Here is a 21,439-nt window from a genome sequence, read left to right on the forward strand (position 1 = left end):
CCGTGCTTCCAGCCAGGGGAAAGGGAGCAACGGGGTTTCCCCTTGGACGAAATAAATTTTTAAAAATTTTAATGAAAAGGAACCAGCAGATGGTGTAATGGTTACGTCGCTGGACTCCCACGTAGTCAACCGTGGTTTGAGTCCCCAGACACAGCGGCTTAAACTCAGGCCGGGCGCGTGCCCAAGATCCCAAGAGGAGAATAGAGGAGAAGGGATTGCGGTGTGACCATCTCCCTTGGGGGTATATCTCGCTTTCTGTCTCTCTGTCTCTTTGTCTCTCTCTTATTCTGGCGCTTGTACGCACTCTATAGCAAAAACCTCTCAAAAAAAGTTATGAAAAAGAATGGACTCTAGATGTCTTGTAAATCTAAACATGACAGATAAAACACACTACGCTCTTAAAAGAAAATATGGTGGGACCAGCAGGTGGTCTAGTGATTAAGGCACTGGACTCCCACATGGTCAATTGTGGTTTGAGTCCCATACCCGGTGGCTTAAACTCACACTGGGTGTGTGTGTGTGTGCAGGCCCAAAATCTCAAGAGGAGAATGGAGAAGAAGGGGATTGCACTGTGGCCATGCCCCCGGAGGGGGGGGGGACTTCTCACTTTCTGTCTTTCTCAGTCTTTCTGGTGAGCACATGCACCCTATAGCCAAAAAAAAAAAAAAAAAGAGAGAGAAAGGAAAAGAAAAGAAAGAAAAGGAAAGGAAAAGAGAACTTGGGAGAACATCACGGGGACACACGGGAAGGAATGCACTTCTTAAACAGGCCCCAGAAGCACAAACCACAGGCGAAGTGTCTCTGGCTTCCTGTAACGTGATGAACTTCTGTCCACAGGCAAGTGACAGGGGAGATGCCATGTCTCATACCACTGCTGCCATCAGCCCGTGGACCTGAGGACAAGTCCGGCAGGCAGGAGGCGCTTCTAGGCAGCCAGGTTTGCGGTCCCGCTGGCCAAGCCCACTTGCACCAGGAGAAAGAGGCCACACCCGATCTCTGAGGCCAGCTGTGATCGCAGCCACCATGGCTCAGCCCCAGCCCTGGCCCTGAAGTGTGTGTGGTAAAAGGGACAAATGACCCTGACGAGGTCCAATTTTCACTCTCCAGGAGCAATTCCCGCAGGCCTCTTCCAGAGCAGCCAGTGTGAAATGCGGCCCTTCATGGTGGATTACCAGCCTAAAGCAAGCTGTCACCTCAGGCCTGAGGGACAGCCTGGGGCTAATTCTGTTTCCCTCTGGAAGAATTCCTTTCTGCTCCAACCTGTGGCCAAGCAACACTTCTCATGGCCGTGGCCTGAAGACCAAGTGATGTGCGCGTTTGTGGGGGAGGCATCAAGTAATTGGTGGGCATGTTTTGTTTGTTTTTGCCATCAGGCATGTGCACTTGCCAGCGATAGAGAGACAGAGAGACAGAGAGAGGGAGAGTGAGAAGTCACCCTCCGGGGGGATGGCCATGCTACAATCCCTTCTCCTCCATTCTCCTCCTGGGATCTTGGGCACGCACACACACCCAGCCTGAGTTTCAAGCTACTCAGTCTGGACCTGGTGGCTTGCTTTCTCACTTTCTCTCTGTCTCTCTCTGGTGAGCACATGTACCCTGTAACAAATTTTAAAATAACAATAATAAAAATGAGTAAAATTAAATAAAAATTTAAAAGTTTACTATTAAAAATGTTTTTAATAAAAATATATTTAGGTTCTCAGCAGTAGTACAAGCTTTGGGAACCAGCAGTTAGCGTAATGGCTATGTCGCTGGACGTAGTCGACTGCGGTTTGCGTCCCGGACCCGGTGGCTTAAAACCCATGCTGGGTGCGTGTGCATGCGTGCCCAAGATCCCGAGAGGAGAATGGAGGACAAGGGATTGCAGCATGGCCATCTCCCCTGGGGGGTGATTTCTCGCTTTCTGTCTCTATGTCTCTCTCTGTCTGTTCTGGCGAGTTCGTGCGCCCTATGGTGAAAACCTCTCCAAAAAAAAAAAAAATAGTAGTACAAGCTTTGTACACCCTTTTTGGAGAGCTATTTGGTAGTATTTATAGAAATGGTTAATGTATCTGCTTTTTTTTTTTTCTTTTTATAAGAAATTTCTGCTATAGGTCACATGCACTTGCTGGAGAGACAGAGACACAGAAAGCAAGAAATCACCCCCCTCCCCAGGTGGAGGAGAATGGCCACACTGCAATCCCTTCTCCTCCATTCTTTTCTCAGGACTCTGGGCATGCACACACATATACCCGATGTGACTTTTAAGCCACTGGGTCTGGGACTTGAACCATAGTTGGCTGCGTGGGAGTCCAGTGATGTAACTGTGACGCTATCTGCTGGTCCTGGTCCCAGTGTGACTGCTTTTTTACCTAGGAAACTCATTTTCAAGAATTAACCTTTAAGAATATTTTCATACCAACAGCCAGCGAAAAGCCAGAATCATGTGCATCTGAGGTGGGCTTTCCCTGCCCCTTTAACTGGAAAAAGCCTCTGCCCCAAACCTCTCCTTCCGGCCCAACACCCAGCGAAAAGCCAGAAGTAGGAAGTAACATATAATCCATTGGATGACCAGAAACCCCACCGCAGAGGCACAAGAAATATGGCAAATCAAGAAAATATCTCTCCCCAAAGGGGAAAGAACAGCCCTTCACCATCCACCGACAGTACGATGGAACTCCTGGAAATGTCAGATAAAGAATTTAGGATAGTCGTAGTGACCAAGCTAACAGAGATGTGAGAGAAGAGAGACAACAAACTCCAAAAGATGCAGGAGAAAAGAGACACTGAGTTCCAGGGCGTGAGGAAGTTCTTGCACGATTAAAAGCAGATTAGATCATGCAGAAGATCAAATCTCAGATGTAGAAAATAGAACCTCTGACCCAGAAAAATTCACCAAAAAGACCAAGAAAATAAGCCACGAAAATGAGAATAACATACGAATAATACTAGACACCATTAGACGCCCAGACGTCCAGATAATTGGTATCCCAGAAGGTGAAGAAACTAATCAGGGCATTGCTAATCTATTCCATGGAATCCTGGAAGAAAACTTTCTAAACCTAGAGAGGTATTCAAATTTCTAGACCCAGGAAATACAAAGGATCCCACATAGAATCAACCCAAGAAGATTTTCTCCAAGGCACATCATAGCCAGATTGACTAAAGCAACAGACAGAGATAAGATACTAAAAATTGGCAAGAGACAAACGTCAAGTTACTTTCAAAAGATATCCATCCCATCAGGCTAACATTGACCCTCTTATCGGAAACAGTGAAAGCAAGGGAAGAATGGGAAAATACATTCAAAGTGTTAAGTGAAAACAATTTCAACCAAAAATACTGTATCTGGCAAGATTATCCTTCATGTGTTGGGGCTGGCCGGTGGTGTGGTGGTTAGGGGCGCTGGATTCCCACATGGCCAACTGTGGTTTGAGTCCCGAATCTGGTGGCTTGCTTTCTCACTTTCCCTCTCTCTCTCTCTCTGTCCCTCTCTGGTCAAATTGAAATAAAAAATTAACAAATAAATAAAGCTAAATAAAAAATAATTCTTTTTTAAAAAGATTATCCTTCATGTGGGAAGAAAAGATAAAAAACATTCTCAGATAAACAAACACTGAAAGAATTTACCAACACCAGACCAGCTCTTTGAGAAGTTCTGAAGGGAGTACTATACCAGGAAAACTAAGACAGACAAATAAGAGAACAAAAAATGACCAAGAGAAACGCCAACTTAGTGGTAGGGGCAAATTCTGAAATAATAATAATGTTGAATGTTAACGGAAAGATTAGACCACAGTAACACTGCAAATTCAACAGAAGAGATGGCACGAGACTGAACTGTTGAAACAGAATTCTATGACTTTTTTCTTTTTTTATAATTATTTTATTTAACTTTATTTATTATTATTGTCATTATTATTTTCCAGCTTGATCAGAGAGAGACAGAGAGAGAGAGAAAGAGGAAGTGAGAAAGCAAGCCACCAGGTCTGAGACTTGAACTGTGGTCGGCCATGTGGGAGTCCAGCACCTCTAACCACCATGCCACTTGCCAGCCCCTGAATTCTATGACTTTTTTCTAAAACAGTACAGATTTTCTTCTAGGCTTTGTCTTCCAGATTTAAGGATTTTTGTTTTATTTTGAGTTGTTGGGATCAGCAATTTGTTAAAGAATTTTAAAAATTGAAACATAAACTTTTCTCCCTTCCTGACCCCTTGACAATTGGAAAATATTCGTGAGCATTCTTATTTTGTGGCAGGATGGTTATTTGCGTAAGTTCAATAATACAATAGTACCTGTTGCCTTCCATCAGAAATTGAATTCTTATGGGGCTTCGTGCAAATAATAAACCAAATTGAGATTAACTGAAAAAAAAAAGTTGAGTATGGAAGGGAGGGAGGGGAAAGGGGAAGGAAAAAATGGGTAAAAGTATGCTTAATGGACAAAAAAATGAGAAGCTATTTGCTGATGATAATGTATATAGTAATATTCTTGTCTTGACTGACATGCACGGTTTTTATCTTGACTGACAAGTTGGAAAAAGAAATGTATACTGTAAAGACATGATAAAATGTAAATTAAAATAAATAAAAATGTTGGGACTAGCAGTTGGCATAATGGCTATGTCACTGGATTCCCATGTAGTCGACTGTGATTCACGTCCCGGACCCAGTAGCTTAAACTCACGCCGGGCGCGTGTGCGTGCGTGCCCAAGATCCCGAGAGGAGGATGGAGGAGAAGGGATCGCAGCGTGGCCATCCCCCCGGGGAGTGATTTCTCGCTTTCTGTCTCTCTGTCTCTGTCTGTCTGTTTGATGAGCACACATGTACTATAACAAAAACCTCTTCAAAAAATAATAAAATAAAAATACATTTTTTGAAAAAAGAATAATTTCATAAATGTGGAAAGCTACATGCTTAGATATGTTTATGACAGCATCTGTAGTAGCCAAAATAACCTAAATATCCATCCATAGGGGACCAAATTATTATATGTTAATGTTATAAAACATACAACCATTATATGAGTAAGCCTACATGCACTGACATGAAACAACATCCGTGACAGTTTATTAAATAATAAAAGCAACCTAAAGAACAGTATGTATAGAATAAACTTGTCTGAATAAAAAATGTTTTATATGCATTCATATCTGTGAGGAACTTAGGGGGAAAAAACCTGAAACAGCATCCATCAAATTCTTACTTGTGGTTACCTTTGTAGAATACAGCGATTAAAAAACAAAAACAAAACAAAACAAAAAACTCATTTGATTTTACTTATAATTATTATGTTTTAATTTGACTAGAGAGAGAGAGAGAGAGAGAGAGAGAGAAAGTGAGAAAGTAAGCAGCCAGGTCTGGGACTCAAACCGTGGTCGACCATGTGGGAATCTAGTGCCTTAGCCACCACCGTGGTCGACCATGTGGGAATCTAGTGCCTTAGCCACCACACCACCTGCTGATGTAGTGTTCAGTTTTAAGGCAGGTGTGGGAAGGAATATTTATTACTTGAGGTACTTCTGGGTTTGAATTACTGCAAAGCATATATATGACATTTTTTGCTTCATAATTTTGTGTGTCACCCTTGTGCAGGGGCCATGCTAATCCTGTATGATTCCAATTTTAGTGTATGTGCCGCCGAAGCAAGCATGTGTATGACTTCTTTAATAAAACAGGAAAATTTTCTACTTCAGCAAAGCTGCTAATTACTGCTTATCACCGCATTTCCGGGTCACTCACATGTATCTAAAAATTTGGGGAAGTCCCCGAAGAGTGGCAGAGACAGAAATGCTCACCAGGAAGTCTATTTCTTCCCCTACTTCCAGCCCCTTGCAGGGAGTCAGGGCCATGTGACCAGTTCTGACCAATGAGATGTGAGAGGAAATGAGGTGTGTCACATGGGCACCGAGGTACTCACCCCTCCAGTCACTCTTCCTCTATCTAGGTCACCAAGGAGACCACCTCTTCTGGATGATGGAGTTTATAAGACGTTAGTGCCTCCTGCCAGCTACTGTTGTTCTCTTACGCTACTGGGTTTCAGGCTAGGCTGGTACTGTGCCATATTCTGGCCTAGTTCGCTTACCCATTACGAGCTGGCATTTCCTTTGGTCGCGATTCTGCCTCTGGGCTAGTTTCAGTGGGGCGAGTCTTTGACAGGGCATTAATATGGCTGCATTCATCTGACTGGCAGGCTGAGAGTTGGGCCCCGCTGAAACTAGGGATGGCAGTTCCCTCTCTCTAGTCTCTGGATGAGGTCTCTCCAGCAGAATAGTTGGTCTTCCATGGATGAAGCTAAAAGCTCCCCCAAGTATGATGCCTTCTTGAAGCTCAGTCCTAGAAGTGGCATGGAACACTTCTGCTGCATTCTGCTGGTGAGAGTCAGTAACAGGCTCCCAGGCACCGGAGGGGACTCTACCAGGGGCAAATATGGAGCCATGGTTCATTGGGGCCATCGTGTAGCACACTGTCCTGTGGCCTTTTCTGACGAGTATGAACACCAAGGGTCTACTCCAGGGAGGACAACGTGTCATAGTGTCTAATCTCAAAGGGCGGGACATGAAGTAGATGGTGTACAATGAAGTAGATGGTGTAATGGTTACGTTGCTAGACTCCCACATAGCAGACCGTGGTTCAGGTACAGGACCTGGAGGCTTGAAACTCACTCTGGGTGCATGTGTGTGAGTGCCCAAAACCCAAGAGGAGAAGGGATTGCAGTGTGGCCATCTCCCCTGGGAGGTAGAGCAATTCACCTTTGCTTGTTGGTTTGGTTTGGTGTTTCCAATAGGGTGTAAGCACTCACCAGGGAGACATAAAAGGGAAAATGAGAAATCGCCCCCCCCCACATGGGGGATGGCCACACCATATTCATTCTCCTCTTGGGACTTTGGGCATGCACGCACACATGCATGGTATGATTTTTAAGCTGCTGAGACTCAAACCATGGAGTTGGCCATGTGGGAATCCAGGACCTTAACCGCTATGCTACCTGCTGGGCCCTTGTCTTTGTCTTTTAAAAAAAAGTTTAAAATTAGGGACCAGCAGTTAGTGTAATGGCTGTGTCGCTGGACTCCCATGTAGTCGACCATGGTTCGAGTCCTGGACCCAGTAGCTTAAACTCACGCTGGGCACGTGTGCGTGCATGTCCAAGACCCTGAAAGGAGAATGGAGGAGAAGGGATTGCAACGTGGCTATCCCCCTGGGGGATGATTTCTCGCTTTCTGTCTCTCTGTCTCTCTCTGTCTGTCTGGCGAGCACACGTGCCCTATTGCAAAAACCTCTCAAAAAATAAAAATAAAATAAAAACTTAAAATTTAAAATTCAGTTAAAAATCAGTGGTCCACTTAAAAAAGAAAAACAAAGATCTAATCTTGAATCTTGGATATCATTCTCATTAATGTACGTTAAAGAAATGGGAAAAAAAAAAGCAAGATAAGTAACCTAAGATACTTAAATTATTTTCAAAAGTATAGTATTTAAAATAATTTAAGTGCTGGAGCCAGCAGGTGGTGTGGTTGTTAAGGCACTGGACTCTCACATGGCCAACTACAGTCTGAGTCCTGAACCCAGCTTGAAAATCACACTGGGCACGTGTGCATGTGTGCCCCAAATCTCAAGAGAAGGGAGGAGAAGGGGTTGTGGCTTGACCACTGCCCTTGTGGGGTGATTTCTCACTTTCTCTCTCTGTCTCCCTGTCTCTCCTCTCCAGTGAGCACACACGCCCTATGACAAAAATTTTAAAATGTAAATGTTAACTATAAAGGATATGTTACACGCACAAAAACACACAAAATACACCTTTCAGCTGAATTTATTCAAAGGCGGAGCTTTGCAGGAAGTAGCCGTTCTGCTGTAGGCCTGCTAGAAGTGCCTTGCCGCCTGTGGGAAGAGAGAGCATCCGCTGTGTCCACACCGAGGCCGGACGACGCCCTCCAGGCCGACAGCATCCTGCAGGCTGTGGGCCGCTGGGCTCGAAGACCTCTCTGACGCCTTCAGTCGGAGGATATGTCCCTGCAATACTAAGAGTTGCGTGACACTTGATCCTGTAGAGATGGCCGGGACTTGGACAGGCGGCAGGAAGTGGGGACGCAGCTGAAAGCCGGTAGGCAGGAACCCCAGCCTAGCCAGCAACAACGGCCGAGGCAGCTGGCTGGTGCCTGGCTCTTTGGGCCGTTCTCCCAAGCTTCCCCCCTCTTCCATAGCTCTCATCACAGAGGCCACGCAGGGCGGGTAATGAAGTCCGCTGGGTGCAGGAAGTACATAACAGCCAGGGACCATTACAGACGAGCAGTGAGGGACCCTGACAGCCACATGGCGGGGAGCGTCCAGCCCACTGACCACACCAATAACAGGCTGTAGCCTAAGCAGGCCTGACAGCCCCAGCGCTGCTCCTGGAGCAGGTGCCACTTCCCCAGCCTCGCTGACCCAGGGAGGGTGTGCCCGGATTTCCCCCTCCCCCCCGTTCTTGGGCTGTAGATTATGATTATTAAGTTTCTTTCTTTCTTCTGAGAGATAGAGACAGACAAAGAGCCATGCTTAACAGGGTCTTCACACAGTGATCAACCCCCAAGTTTCAGCTGGCAGATCACTGGGGTGCTATGGCATGCTGGGGTGTTCAGGGAGACCTCAAGATGTGGACCTGGGACCTTTCCATGGTGGCCCAGTTGCATTACCACTGTGCCCCACCTGCCCCAGAGCAGTGGGTTATTCACACACTCATTCACTCCATTCACATAACAAATATTTGCTAAAAAAGCTGTAATCTGCTGGAAATAGAGCAGCAGGCCTGACCACCTCTCTGCAGAGAGGTGTGAAGAGAGGGTTTGAGGGAACCAGCAGTTAGCGTAATGGCTATGTCACTGGACTCCCACGCAGTCGACCACGGTTCGTGTCCCGGACCCGGTGGCTTAAAACTCACGCCGGGCGCGTGTGCGTGCGTGCCCAAGATCCCGAGAGGAGAATGGAGGAGAAGGGATTGCGGCGTGACCATCCCCCCTGGGGGGTGATTTCTCGCTTTCTGTCTCTCTGTCTCTCTCTGTCTGTCTGGCGAGCGCACACACCCTACAGTGAAAAATCTCTCCAAAAAAAAAAAAGAGAGGGTTTGAGGACTTCATGATAGCATCGCTGTGGGGCAATTCTCTCTCCTTCACTCTCTTTTCTAAATCACATGTTTTTTTTAAGAGAGAGATTTTTGCTATAGGGCGTGTGCACTCGCCTGAGAGACAAAGAGACAGAAAGCGAGAAATCACCCCCCAGAGGGAATGGCCATGCCACAGTCCCTTCTCCTCCATTCTCTCAGGATTCTGGGCATGCACACACATGTGCCTGGCGAGAGTTTCAAGCCACCGGGTCTGGGACTCAAACCATGGTTGACTACATAGGAGTACAGCAACACAACCATTACACCATCTGCTGGTCCCAAACCATTTTTTTTTTCTTTTTTAACACTCAAGAGGGAGTGTGCACCCACCAAAGAACGGTGCAGAGAGGAGGGGAGAAAGCACCCCCAGTGGGTTGTGGTGGTGCCACAGTCCCCTTTCCTCCATCCCTCCATCTTGTAGGGGTTCCAGGCACACACGTGTTTTTCAAGTCACTGGGGCTGAGATTTGAACTGAGGTCAGTCATGCGGGATCTAACACCCTTACTAACTAGCCACAGGGCTGGCCCTATGGGACACCTCTGAAGGGCCTGTGCAGCACAGTGATGGCATGTTCCTCCTGAGAGGCAGGGGCTGAGGCAGCCTCAGTGTGGCAAGGCCACTTGCCCAAGTCTCCAGCTGGTAGGTGAGTCTGCCCTGGAGAGTGAAGCTAACCAGGGCCAGCTGTCCTGGAATCCTTTTCAGAGTCACCCAAAAGGGTCCCCATGAGTGGCTGGCTGGCTGGGACAAAGTGAGGGTCTCCAAGTCCCTCCGAGGGCAAGAGTATGTGTTATCAGGAAAGCAGCTGGAACCCCAAGGAGCTGACCCCTGTGCTAGTAAGGCTGGGCGGGTTCTCAGGGAGCGGGGACTGGGAGTGCCATGTGGAGTGTCTGAGGCCAGAAGCCGGGGTCCTGGGAAGCTGAGTGGCTCCCCATGGGGGCTCCGACCTACCTATACCACCAACCAGCTCCCCAGACTCACCAAGTACCTTCAGGTGCTGAACCTGTGCCCTAAAAGCTGGGCAGGGGGCAAGGGTTGGGTAGGAGCTCCCTGGAATCCACCTCCAGCTGGGGCAGCTCCCTGAGAGAGCACCTGGGATGGAGGCCACAGAGGGCCAGGCCTGGCTGTCGGGCCGGAGGTGCCAGTGGGGTTAGAAAGTGCAGCTGGCAGATGAGCCCTCCCAGGGCCTGGGTGTTCCCTCTGCCAACGTGGGACATGTACGAGCACACAGTGGGCAGTGGATGAGCCCCTGCATTTGCCGAACTCCTGTCTGTGCACGGAGCAGCACCACGGCCTCACACGGCACATGATCCGTGACTGCCTTTCTGTTTGTTTGAGTTTTTGCTATAAAAAAGAGAGAGCTCACCAGAGAGAGACAGGGAAAGTGAGAAGTTACCCCCCAAAAGGAGGATGGCCACACTGCAAACCCTTCTCCAGTCTTCTCAGAATTTTGGGCATACATGCACATGTGCCTGGTGTGGTTTGCAAGTTGCTAGATTTGAGACTCAAACCGCGCAGCTGGCCAGGTTGGATCTAGTGCCTCAATCTCTACACCACCTGCTGGCCTGACTGCCCATTTAAAAAAAAATCATTTATCTGTTTATTTATTTTAATTTTTTACTATAGGGAAAAATGCACTCACGAGAGAGAGAAAGTGTGAAAGTAAGCCAACAGATCCAGGACTCGAACTGCAGTCACCCATAACCACCTGCTGGCCCCAACTGTGCCCATTTTATAGGTGGCTTTACTTTTCCGTTGCCACTGCGCTCTGTTCATTCCCAGTCACAGCTGACACTGCAGACGCCAGCCCTTGCATTTCTCCAGGCCTGCTCCTGGCTCCAAACCCTGCTGGCCTGGCCCAGCCTCCTGCCCTTTTGCAGGCAGATCCTGCCACCTACCCAGACTCTTCCCCTCTCCCAGCCCCCCAAGCCCGGCCCTTCTGATCACCAGATGCCCAGTAGTCTCTCCCTCACCTGACCTCTGACCTCCCTCGTCCATACCCCAGACGTCACCAGGATTGGTCCCTTTGGTGTCCTGGTATTGCCAGTCTCTATGTTCTGCGTGTCTCTGGACCCGTTGCCCTATGGGTTCTAAAGGACCCCGAGAAGCCCATTCCCTCCTGGCCACCGTCAAAGAGCCTGGGCCTGTGAGCAGGGTCCTTCCAGGGCCAGATCAGGGAGATGGAAGGGGAGGCTAGGTCCCTAGAGGCCGCGGGCCTGGCCCCCCCAGCCGAGGGACAGAGCTCTCCCAGCTCTGGGTGGAGGTGCCGGCCCAGCTAATCACCTAAATGGACGCAGGCTGTTGAGAGACAGGCTCTATTCCCTAATAGAATTTGCCCTCAAGTGCAATTTAATTTTCTCTGAGGCGGTCTCCAGCCCCTCTGCTCCCCTCCCCGCAGACCCTCATTTCCCCGCCTCCGAGGGGGAGCAGAACACCTTCTCTCAGAGACAAGAGGAAGGGGCAGCCTCCAGGTTCTGTCCTGCTCTCCATTCACCCACCCACCGCCCTGCCCAGTGCCCTCCGCAGGCGAGCTGCTGCTCCTCCAGAGACCCTTGGACTTCCCCGGAGCTGCCTGGGCTCAACAAAAAGGGCCCTCCCAGGCTATCCCTCCTCCACGGCCTCGCCATGAAGGCAGATTCCTCCCCTGACCTCTGGTAAGTTCACATGCTTCCAGAATTCTCTTTGTCCTGCTCAGTGTCACAGACTGGGTGGGGGGAATGGGAAGGAGGAGGTGGGGTGACAGTGAGGTGCAGGGTGTGGGCCCACGTGCACAGGGAGGGGCCTGAGTGGAGGGACAGAGCCCCAGGTTGGAACACAGCCCAACTCCCAGCACCTGGAGACCCTCCCGGCTCATACCCCAGCACCTCCCCCTGGGACTGGTCTTACCTCCAGATGACCCCCACCCTGAGACCTGAGGATGCGCAGTGCCCTGAAACCCAAGCAGGTCCTGGGAGTATTGGGCTGGCGGAAATGTGGTTCTGAGCTTAGGATGGAAGGAAGGCATCTTCAGAAGCTGCTTTCCACTGCTTTGTGACACCCCCTTCAGCGGCCGGAATGACAGGACTCAGGGAGGGTCACATTTGGCCTGTGTCCCATTGTCACAGACTCCCCTTTCCCCTGGGCAGCATTAGGGCAAAGACCACAGAGAGAGGCAGAGGGGAGAGAGAAGGAGGTGGGTGTGGCCTGAAGGGGCGGTGGGGAGGGGGGCAGCTTTCAGGGACTGCAGGGTGTCCTAGACCTCAGGCAGCCCTGTGACCATCCTTCTCCAGCCCTGCCCTCTGTCTGGTGAGACTAGGGGCAGGAGCACCGGAATTCCTTTTTCTTTGCAGTCAATGCCTTGGAAAGAGCAGAGGGTGGGACTGAGGCTGACAGAATGGATGGACAGAGGGTCAGGGTCAACTACAGGGGGAGCTGGCCCTTCTTCAGGCACCGCCACCTGCTCAGCTCCCTTGGTGGCTTTCCAGCTGCTGACTCTCCTCAGCTGCTAAATCTCATTGCTCAGGGGGCTCCACTCATGGGCACCCTCCCTGTCCCTTCACCTAGCAAAGGCCTCCTGGTCCCTGACTCGGTGCCAGGAACTGTGCGAGCTGCTAAGAGGAAAGGGCCTGCCTTGTGCATGGCGAGCGTGTGTGCGAGTGTGCGCGTGTGCAAGTCAGAGTCCCCAGAACAGCGCTATCTAGTAGAAATGGAATGCCAGCCACTGACATCATTTAAAATTTTCTAGTAACTGAGACAAGAGGAAGGGATAGCCCCCAGGCTCTGTCCCGCTCTAGTAACCGCCCTAAAAGAAGAAATAAGTGAAAATAACGTTAAGAGCAGATTGTACTGGACTAGCCAGTGGTGCGGTGGTTAGGATGGCTGGATCCCACATTGCTGACTGGCGTGGTCAACGTCCCAGACCCAGCAGCTTGAAAAACATGTCAGGCACGTGTGTGTGTGTGTGTGTGTGTGTGTGTGTGTGTATGTGTCCAAAATCTCTAGAGGAGAGTGGAGGAGAAGGGATTGTGTTGTGGACTTCCCCCCGGGGAGTGCTTTTTCAGTCTCCCTCTCTTTCTCTGTCTCTCTCCAGTGAGTGCTCATGCCCTATGGCAAACTTACAAAAAAAAAAAAAAAGAAAAAAAAGACTAGATTTTACTTAACTCAAAATATCATTCTAACACATAATAAAAATTTTAAAATCTTAAATGAAATGTCTTACATTGTTTTCTCAGTATTAAGCCTTCAAAGCGAGAATGTAGTTTACATTTATAGCAGGCCTCAGTTCCAACTAGCCCACAGTCCTGAACTCAGTAGCCGTACGTGGCCGGTGGCTGGTGGCCGGTGGCCGGTGGCTGGTGGCTGGGACAGTCCTGGAACCTTCCCACGCTGGTCAACAGGACAACATAGTGCAACTTAGAAATGTGAACCTTAGGCCCCAGTCTCCAGTCAGGGTCTGTATTTGAACATCACCACCCCACCCCCAAAATTATATGCATAATAAAGTCCGAAGAGCCTGAGGGAGGGAATGAGCACTTTGGGGGCGTTTGCCTTAGGGCTTTCCCTGCTGGGTGGTCCCACAACCCCTTTCTCAGGAGAAGATGTGAGTACTGGCACCCCAGCTAACACAGGGACCTGGCTCAGCGAGCTTAACTTCCTGTGGCCATCAAACGCAGGTATATTGTGTGTAGACCAGGGCCAGGGTTTCTGCCCAGTGCCAGTGCGTCCTTGGCCGAGGCTCTAGGGAAGCCCTGTATCCTCTTTGACCACTCAATGTGGCCATAGGCCCAGTGTCCTGGTCCCTTTCCCGCAGGTCGGTGTTTCCAAGCACAAAGGTTAGCTGAGACTATGAAAAGAGAAGGCCAGACAGAGCATGAGAGTTGCGTGCCATTTACAGGGACTTACTAGGTCGCGGGTGTGTGCTGACAGCGCTGTCGCTACTCTGCCAATGCGATCAGGTAGGTGCTGTTCTGCTCCCGTAGGACCACACGGGTCAGTGCAGGGGCAGTAGAGCTCGTGACCCCAAAGCCCATTTGGTTCCAGAGTGGGGAGTCCGGTTCCACTCACTGCCTCTCTTCGCACAACCCTCCGGGACCTTCGCTCAAGGCCTCTGCCCACACAGCTACACGTTTGGGTTGTAAGTCGGTTTCTGAAGGGAAACTGCTGAGTTAAGCGCCTCCAGGAAAACTCTCTCCCCAAGACTGCATGCTGGGGTTGTTTCTGATGAGCTGTGACACCTGCAGCCATTTCCACTGGGGCCGGGCTGGACTTTCCACGTTCCCCCTCCCCCCGGGCAGCCTCCTTAGGAGCTGAGGAAATGGATCGTCCCCTTAGGAGCTCTGGGCCTGAGCCTAGGATGGTGGTGATGACTGGACCTGCCTGCGTTCATTTCTCTTCTAGAAAGTGGTCATGATGGGATGAGCGCCACCTGCCTGGGAGGCTCAGGTGAGAAAAGGCAGTCCAGGCCCTTCCCAAACTAGGGAGCATCAGTAACAAGGGAGGGCACTCAGATCTTCTTGGGTTCAGGATGCCTCTGCCTCCTGGGGGTGGAGGGGGAAACTGGAGAGGGGAGGAAGGTATGGCCCACAGCCTCTGGCAGCTCTTTCTTCAAATAAACTTTGAGATGAAGTCAAAGCAGAAAACGGAGAGAGAGAGAGAGAGAAAATAGTTGCACAGTAGGGGGCAGAATAGCTTCTAAAGAGAACACATGGGATCATCCCAGCTGTCCCCTCCTGTCCCCTCTGCTGTTCTGAGCAAAAGGGAAGGTGCCAGCTCCCAGGACGGAGTGCGAGCTTCTCTCCAGACAGCTACGACTTCACCTGAGGAGCAGATCTGGCTGGTGACCAACCTGAAAGTTGCTCTCCTCTACCTCCGAAGGGGAAAACAGTGGCTGGCCATGGCCGTAGGCCGATCTCTATCCCAAGGGCATTTGTAGGAAAGAATGGTTTTGCTTAAAAACATCCAGTAGAGCTTCTTCCTTTTCTCCCCCCATATATAGAAAACAAGAAAAAGGAAGGAAAGGCAAAATGTCACAGAGGGGTACAACCATTACACTAGCCAGCATTTCCAGGAACGAGCTTATTGCGAGGTGCTCCGGGCGATGAGCTGCGAGGACAGCTATTGGGGTCCCCATTTAGCTAGTGAGAAGGCAGAGATGGGACGTACTTGCCAACAGTTACCCAACCAGGAAGTGTCCACGTTGGAATCTGAGTGGGGGCCTCAGACCGCAGCACAGGAAGGCCAGTGCACCTGGGGAACCTTGCTGACAGAGGTTCTCAGACTGGCTTTCCAGAGCACAAGCAGCAAGAGTCCACACTCTGCACCGGGACCTCCAGGTCATGACCTTCCCGCCTTTGCCATGGGTTGGCATACAATAGGTGCTCAGTGCATGCCTGAATTAAGGAATGATCTAGGTACTCTAGACCTTTGATGGTAAAGAGTTTTAGCCCTGGGGGGCGGCAGGTGGCATGGTGGTTAAGGGCACTGGACCTCGGTTCAAGTCTCAGACCTGGCGGCTTGCTTTCTCACTTTCTTTCTCTCTTTCACTCTGTCCCTCTCTGGTCAAATTAAAATAAATAAATCATTATTTATTATTATTATTATTATTTTAAAGAGCTTTAACCCTGACATGAGAACAAGACCTAATTCCCTAATTCATTCCCCAGTCCCGAGTGCTCATGGGTCTTAGGGGGTGCTGGCTGCACAGATGGGTCTCGCTGCCTGGCCTGGTGGGGTCACATTCTCTGCATGGACCCCCCACAAGCTATGCCCCAGGACCTCCAAAATAGAGAATCGATGATGCTTTTGGTGCTGGCAGGGATAGAACCAGACTACCTGTGACCATGCAAGTCCCCTGTGCAACCTTGGGTGCTTTCCCTGTGCCTCATTTTTTTCACCTGTAAAATGGGGATTTACAATGGTACCTGCCTTAGTGGATTTGTGAGGATTAAGTGAGTGATGCCCATGGACATGGGATCAGGGCCAGTGATGTATCAGCTCTTGTGATTCTCCTTCCTCGAGAGAACCCAGAGCCCTTTTCTTATCCTGTTTCTTGGGCACTTACTGAGTCAGACTCTTATTTTGAGATTTAGATGCCCAAGGACAGGGCCTTCTCTTCTCCATGTCCCTTAAGTCCAGTCAAGGACACAGGGCAGGTTTCAATGAGCAGCGACCACTTTCTGATCAGCCCCCGGTGGGGGGAGATCCCTGCAGGGTTCTGGGAAGAGAAGGAGACAAATGACAAAGTGGTGGGCCCGCGAAAGGACTTGTGACAAATGACTGGAAGCACTGGGCGGACAGATGGGGAAGAGCAAAGGCCCCTGTCCTTTTATCGGAGAACTCCTTGTGGCTCCCTGAACAAGACAGTGACTCCCCAGGGGCCGAGCTGAGGGTTGGGCTCCCTGGTTCTCTCTGCTGGGATGAGTAATATGGACCAGGGCAGAGGGTCTATATCAATCTAGCCCGGCAGAAAAATGAATGAAAATTGAATTCCCCAAGGAGAATCGGGGAGCTGTTATCTAGACAGAGATAAATCAAAGGATGCCATGGAGCAGGGGAGAGCAGGTTTCCAATAGCAGGAGAATAATTAAGGAAACAGTTTCAAAATGCAAATGACGAAAGAGGGCTTGAGAGGAATGAGGACAGGAAGGAGACGACTAGAGATGGGGTGCTGGAGGAGCAGAGACTGAGAGATTTGCTCCTCCGGGAAGAAAGGGGCTGGGGTTCAGGATCCCTGGCCTCTGAGGGTAAACTCACCCACTATGTGAAGCGCTTACAATGGAAGGGTTAGAAGACATGAGCCTGCTGGGACCAGCAGTTGGCGTAATGGCTATGTTGCTGGACTCCCACATAGTCGAATGCGGTTCAAGTCCCGGACCCAGTCGCTTAAACTCACACTGGGCGCGTGTGCATGCGTGGTCAAGATCCCAAGAGGAGAATGGAGGAGAAGGGATTGCTGTGTGGCCATCCACCCTGGGGGGTGATTTCTCACTTTCTATCTCTTTGTCTCTGTCTGTCTGGTGAGCGCACGTGCCCTATAGCAGAAACCTCTGCTATACAAAGTGCAAAGAGCACCAGATTGGAAGTCAAATGGCTGGATTTAATTTCCAGTTAGCTCTGCAACTATTAGCTGTGTGACCTTAGGCAAACCACTTAACCTCTCTGTTTCCTGAGCATCATACCCAAGCCCAAGCATAATGGTGAAGATCAAATGAGATAAAATATTTGGAGGAATTTTGTAAAATGCTAGGCAAATGTAAGCTATCATCATTTTTCTAACCTGGGTTTCTTCCCTCAGAATTAGATCCACTGACAGTTGGGCTTGGTTGTCAGAAATGTAATGTAGAAATGTCCAGAAAGTACTAGGTACTTTGTCATAGATATGGGCCGACTTAGATGGGAGGAAAGCCGCATCACCACCGGCCCTCTCTCCGGTCGGGGCTTGCCCAAATGAGCAGATCTGCAGTTGGTCACCTGCCAGCGCTCTGGGCGGACTTTTTGAGAAAACCCCTGCTGAGTCAGTCCAGAGATTTCAGTTCATTCTGAGTCCGACCTTGAGTCTTCCTGAGCCACTCCACAGCAGAGGTTACCTGACCTCTGTGGGAGACAGCCATTCTCCCATCCTTTTGGGGTAGAGACTAGCTCAGCACCTATCAGCCTCGGTTTTTCAGCCACCGAGTCATTACAAGATCCTTGTGAAGAATTCATGGGATCCTGTGGGGAGAAACACTGGCCTCGGTGCCTGACATGGCTGTAAACTTTTAAAATTTTTTTTCTAGTTTTTTACTATGGGGTGTATGCACTTTCCAGAAAGATAGGAAAGAGAGAGAAAGAAAGAAAGAGAGAAACAAGAGAGGAAGTGAGAAATAACCTCCCCGAGGGAGATGGCCCTGCCACAATCCCTTCTCCTCCTCTCTCCTCGCAGGAGTTTGGGCCATAGACACATATGCCCAGCGTGTTTTTCAGGCTGCCAGGTCCAGCACTCAGACTGTGCAATCGGCCATGTGGGATCCAGCCACCAGCTGGGCCCATAGCTGTAAGCTTTTCATTAATATTGGTTGTTATTATTGCCACCTCATACTATTACTATTGTTACTATCAGCAGCAGTAGGCACTAAAGATATTTAGTTCAAGAAAGCTTTCTGCTATGGGTCCCTCATTTGCAGATGGGTTTACTAAAACTCCAGGAGGGAAATGAAGGGTCCTGGTCAGTGTAGATGGGAGATCAGGCAATGGGACCAACTCCTACCTGGGGGCAAATGCCTTTAGCAAAGTCTCAGAGTGTGGACAAAGGCATTTATTGGCTGATTATGTGTACCTGTGGGGACACCGAGGTGTTGGGGGCTGCTGTTCACAGGTTCAAGAACTGAGAGCCAGGCTGACCTTCTGGGCTCTTCTGCTGAAGATAAAATGACATCCCTGAGTCAGCCCCAGACACAGGCGAGCCCCCACAGCTTGCTACTTAGTGACATGCAACCAGGCGAGGGCAGGACCCCAGTAGGTTCATACCAGGGAAGCAGGAGCTGCAGAAAACATTTTAAAGCATAATTTTAAATGATAAAAGTAATTACTACACATGCTCTATACTGCATAGAAACATGCTTTTACTAATCTTGCTGAAAAAGTATAACCACTATACAGAAAATATGGAAAAGAGAAAAAAAGAGAGTTCCAGTAATATATCTCCCTAACACACTTGTTCTTAATGTACTTTGAAATGATGTTCGGATATATTTCCTTCCAATTTTTTTCAATGTCTTAAAAACATTTTTATTCATGTTTCTTCTTTATAAAATCATACAGTCATTAGAAAAACTTGGAAAGAGCAAAATAAAAATATTCACTGTACAGAGAATCATTTTTATATTTTAGTATTTTTTTCGTATTTGGGCTGCTTTTGTAAAAGATTCTAAACTTCATACTGCTTCATGTTCTTTGTTCCCATTTCCTAATAAGTCTCAGTTTTATACATTAGCAAATATCCTTCTATTATACTGTTTCTAATGACTTCATAACCTTCTTCTTACTCTATTTAATAATTTCATTATAGTTTATTTCATGATTTATTGTTGGATATTTAAGTCATTCTCTTTTGAAAACGTCACAAGATCCTCGCAACTCCATTTTTATAAATATTCTTGACTACTTTCTTTGGGTAAATTTCTACATGGGTTGGGTCATCACTTCACAATTGGGTCATCATACTTCAGGCTATAAGACATATTTCCAAAATGCTCTCAGGAGATATTTCCCCTCTTTGCATCTTCACCAGGAATTTGTTTTCTAATTTTCCCATCCCCTAACCAACTTTGGGAATAATCACTGCTTTTATATTTGACTAACATTTTTGCAGATTTATAATCACATCCTACTGCACCCTTTAAAAATTTTTAGTATTTCATAGGCATTCCCATATTGCTAGAGCCCATAATTAGTTTCAATAACTGTACAACATACCACCTGACAAATTTAACATATTTACTAAAACCACTTTTCTTTAATTGGATATTTAGGTTATTTTCCTCCAAAATACAATGCTGCAATACATATTTAAGGGCATGAAACTTTTAAAAAAATTCCTTTTCCATGGAGTAGACACTAAAAAATGGAATTAGATGAGCTAAAGGGTATGGAAAATTTATGGGTTTGAGACATATTGCCAAATTGCTTTCCAAACGGGTTTTAAGAGTTTGTAAGCACACCAGCAATATTCGTGACAGCACTGGTTCCCAAGCACCTTCACCAGCACTGAACTCCACGATTTTTTGCAATCCCCCCCCCCATTTAACAAACAAAAAGAGGAATGTACTGTGTTTTTGTTTTTTGTATTTTTGATTGCTAACGAGGCTGGCATGTCTCCGTGGTTGTTTACTAGTTACATTTCTGTAGAAAACATTTTGGTAAGCACTGAAAATATCACCAGCCCTTTGCTTTTTGTTCCTTGCACATAATCTCTGTCTCGTGCCCTGGAGTGACCTCGCAGGTAAACAGGGGAAGAGATGATGCCAGTCCAGTGCCAGGACATATGGAAGTCACTGTGACCTCACTGGAGACAAATTCAAAGCAGCGCAGCCACCCTCCTCCATTCTCACACTCCTCCCTCATCCACCCTGAAAGGTGGCTGTCTCCTTTCCACACACCAAGAAAGAGGAAGGGATGGGGAACTCTCTGGAAGGCTGGGGAGGGTACACAGCCTCGCTTTCCTGCCCAAGCTGAATCCCACTAGGCTGGGAGGTTATGTCTGTCTTCATCTCTAGAACGAAATTCCGGGCAAGGATGTTCCGGGGTTGGGACCCGGAGGGCGGCTGGATCTGGGGCAGGCTGGGTGGGCTTCCCGCGCCTGCACTGGGAGGCGTCTAGTATCTGATAAAGCGTTAGAGGACCTCCGCCGAAAACTCTTCCCACCAGAAACTCGCATTGAGGATTATATACAGCGCAGACCGTATTAATATGTGTATGTACACACACACACACACACTAGCACAAGCCCGTTGGCTGGTTAGCCTCAAGTGTCCGCGTGCACACTACCGCCTCGCGCACACACGAGGTCGGGAATTGTGCAAAGCTCCCGCAGGTGCAGCCGGCGACAGAGGTCTCTGGGGATCGAGGGCTGGACAGAGCTGGACAGTAGTAGGACGACACCGGCGGGGCGACTGGGGAGGCCCGGCCGCGCGAAGGCGCTGCGCCGGGACCCGGCCAAGGGGAAGGAAGCAGCTGTCCCTGGCCCAGTCTCAGCCAGACGCGGGGGGGGAAGAGCAGGGACTGAGAAGTGCCGGAGGGAAACGAATTGGCTGGAGAAGAACAGGAGGAGGCTGGATGGAGTCATCCCGTTATGGAGCGCGCTGGGTCGGGCGGAGAGGCCGGGGACCGAGAACGCGCGAGGGGTAGACGCGGCCACGCGGCCCGGGCCTCCCGAGGGTCTGTCCCACCCTATTCCGCCCTTCAGTCTGGAGGGACAGGGAGACTACGAGTCTGGACCTCCCAGGACCCCAAGAACCCTGCCAGCCCCCGGACACCGCTGTCTCGTACCACCTGCTGCCGGGGCCGAGCCAGCCGCCGCATTTATAGCCCGGGCGCGAGCCCGCTCCGCTGGGCGTGGGGGGAGGGGTGCGAGGCCCCGCCCAGCTCCCTGCGGCCCCGCCCTCCTGCACCGGCAATTTCCCTTGGGGCACCAGGACCCCCACTCCGGCCGGGGTCTGCTGCCCGCGGCCGGGTTGGGGGATTGGCTGTAGGGCGGGCCTCCCTGCGGAAAGCGACGTCACGGCCGCTCCTGCAGTGTGAATGAATCAAAATGCCTGGGTGACCGCGGCCTCCCGGGTGGCCGGCACGCGAAGGGTGGAGGGGGAGGGG

At 49.4% G+C, this 21,439-nt stretch overlaps 1 non-coding gene across 1 annotated transcript; it reads right to left on the bottom strand.

Annotated features, from left to right (window-relative positions):
- Window positions 1–5,529: 5,529 nt before the first annotated feature.
- On the bottom strand, window positions 5,530–5,632 carry LOC114006082 (U6 spliceosomal RNA). Its single transcript, XR_003547850.1, has one exon. It is a non-coding gene; the product is annotated as a U6 spliceosomal RNA (small nuclear RNA).
- Window positions 5,633–21,439: the final 15,807 nt, after the last annotated feature.

Source organism: Tupaia chinensis, unplaced genomic scaffold (assembly GCF_000334495.1).
Source record: "Tupaia chinensis unplaced genomic scaffold, TupChi_1.0 Scaffold000074_1, whole genome shotgun sequence".
Classification (NCBI taxonomy): domain Eukaryota; kingdom Metazoa; phylum Chordata; class Mammalia; order Scandentia; family Tupaiidae; genus Tupaia; species Tupaia belangeri.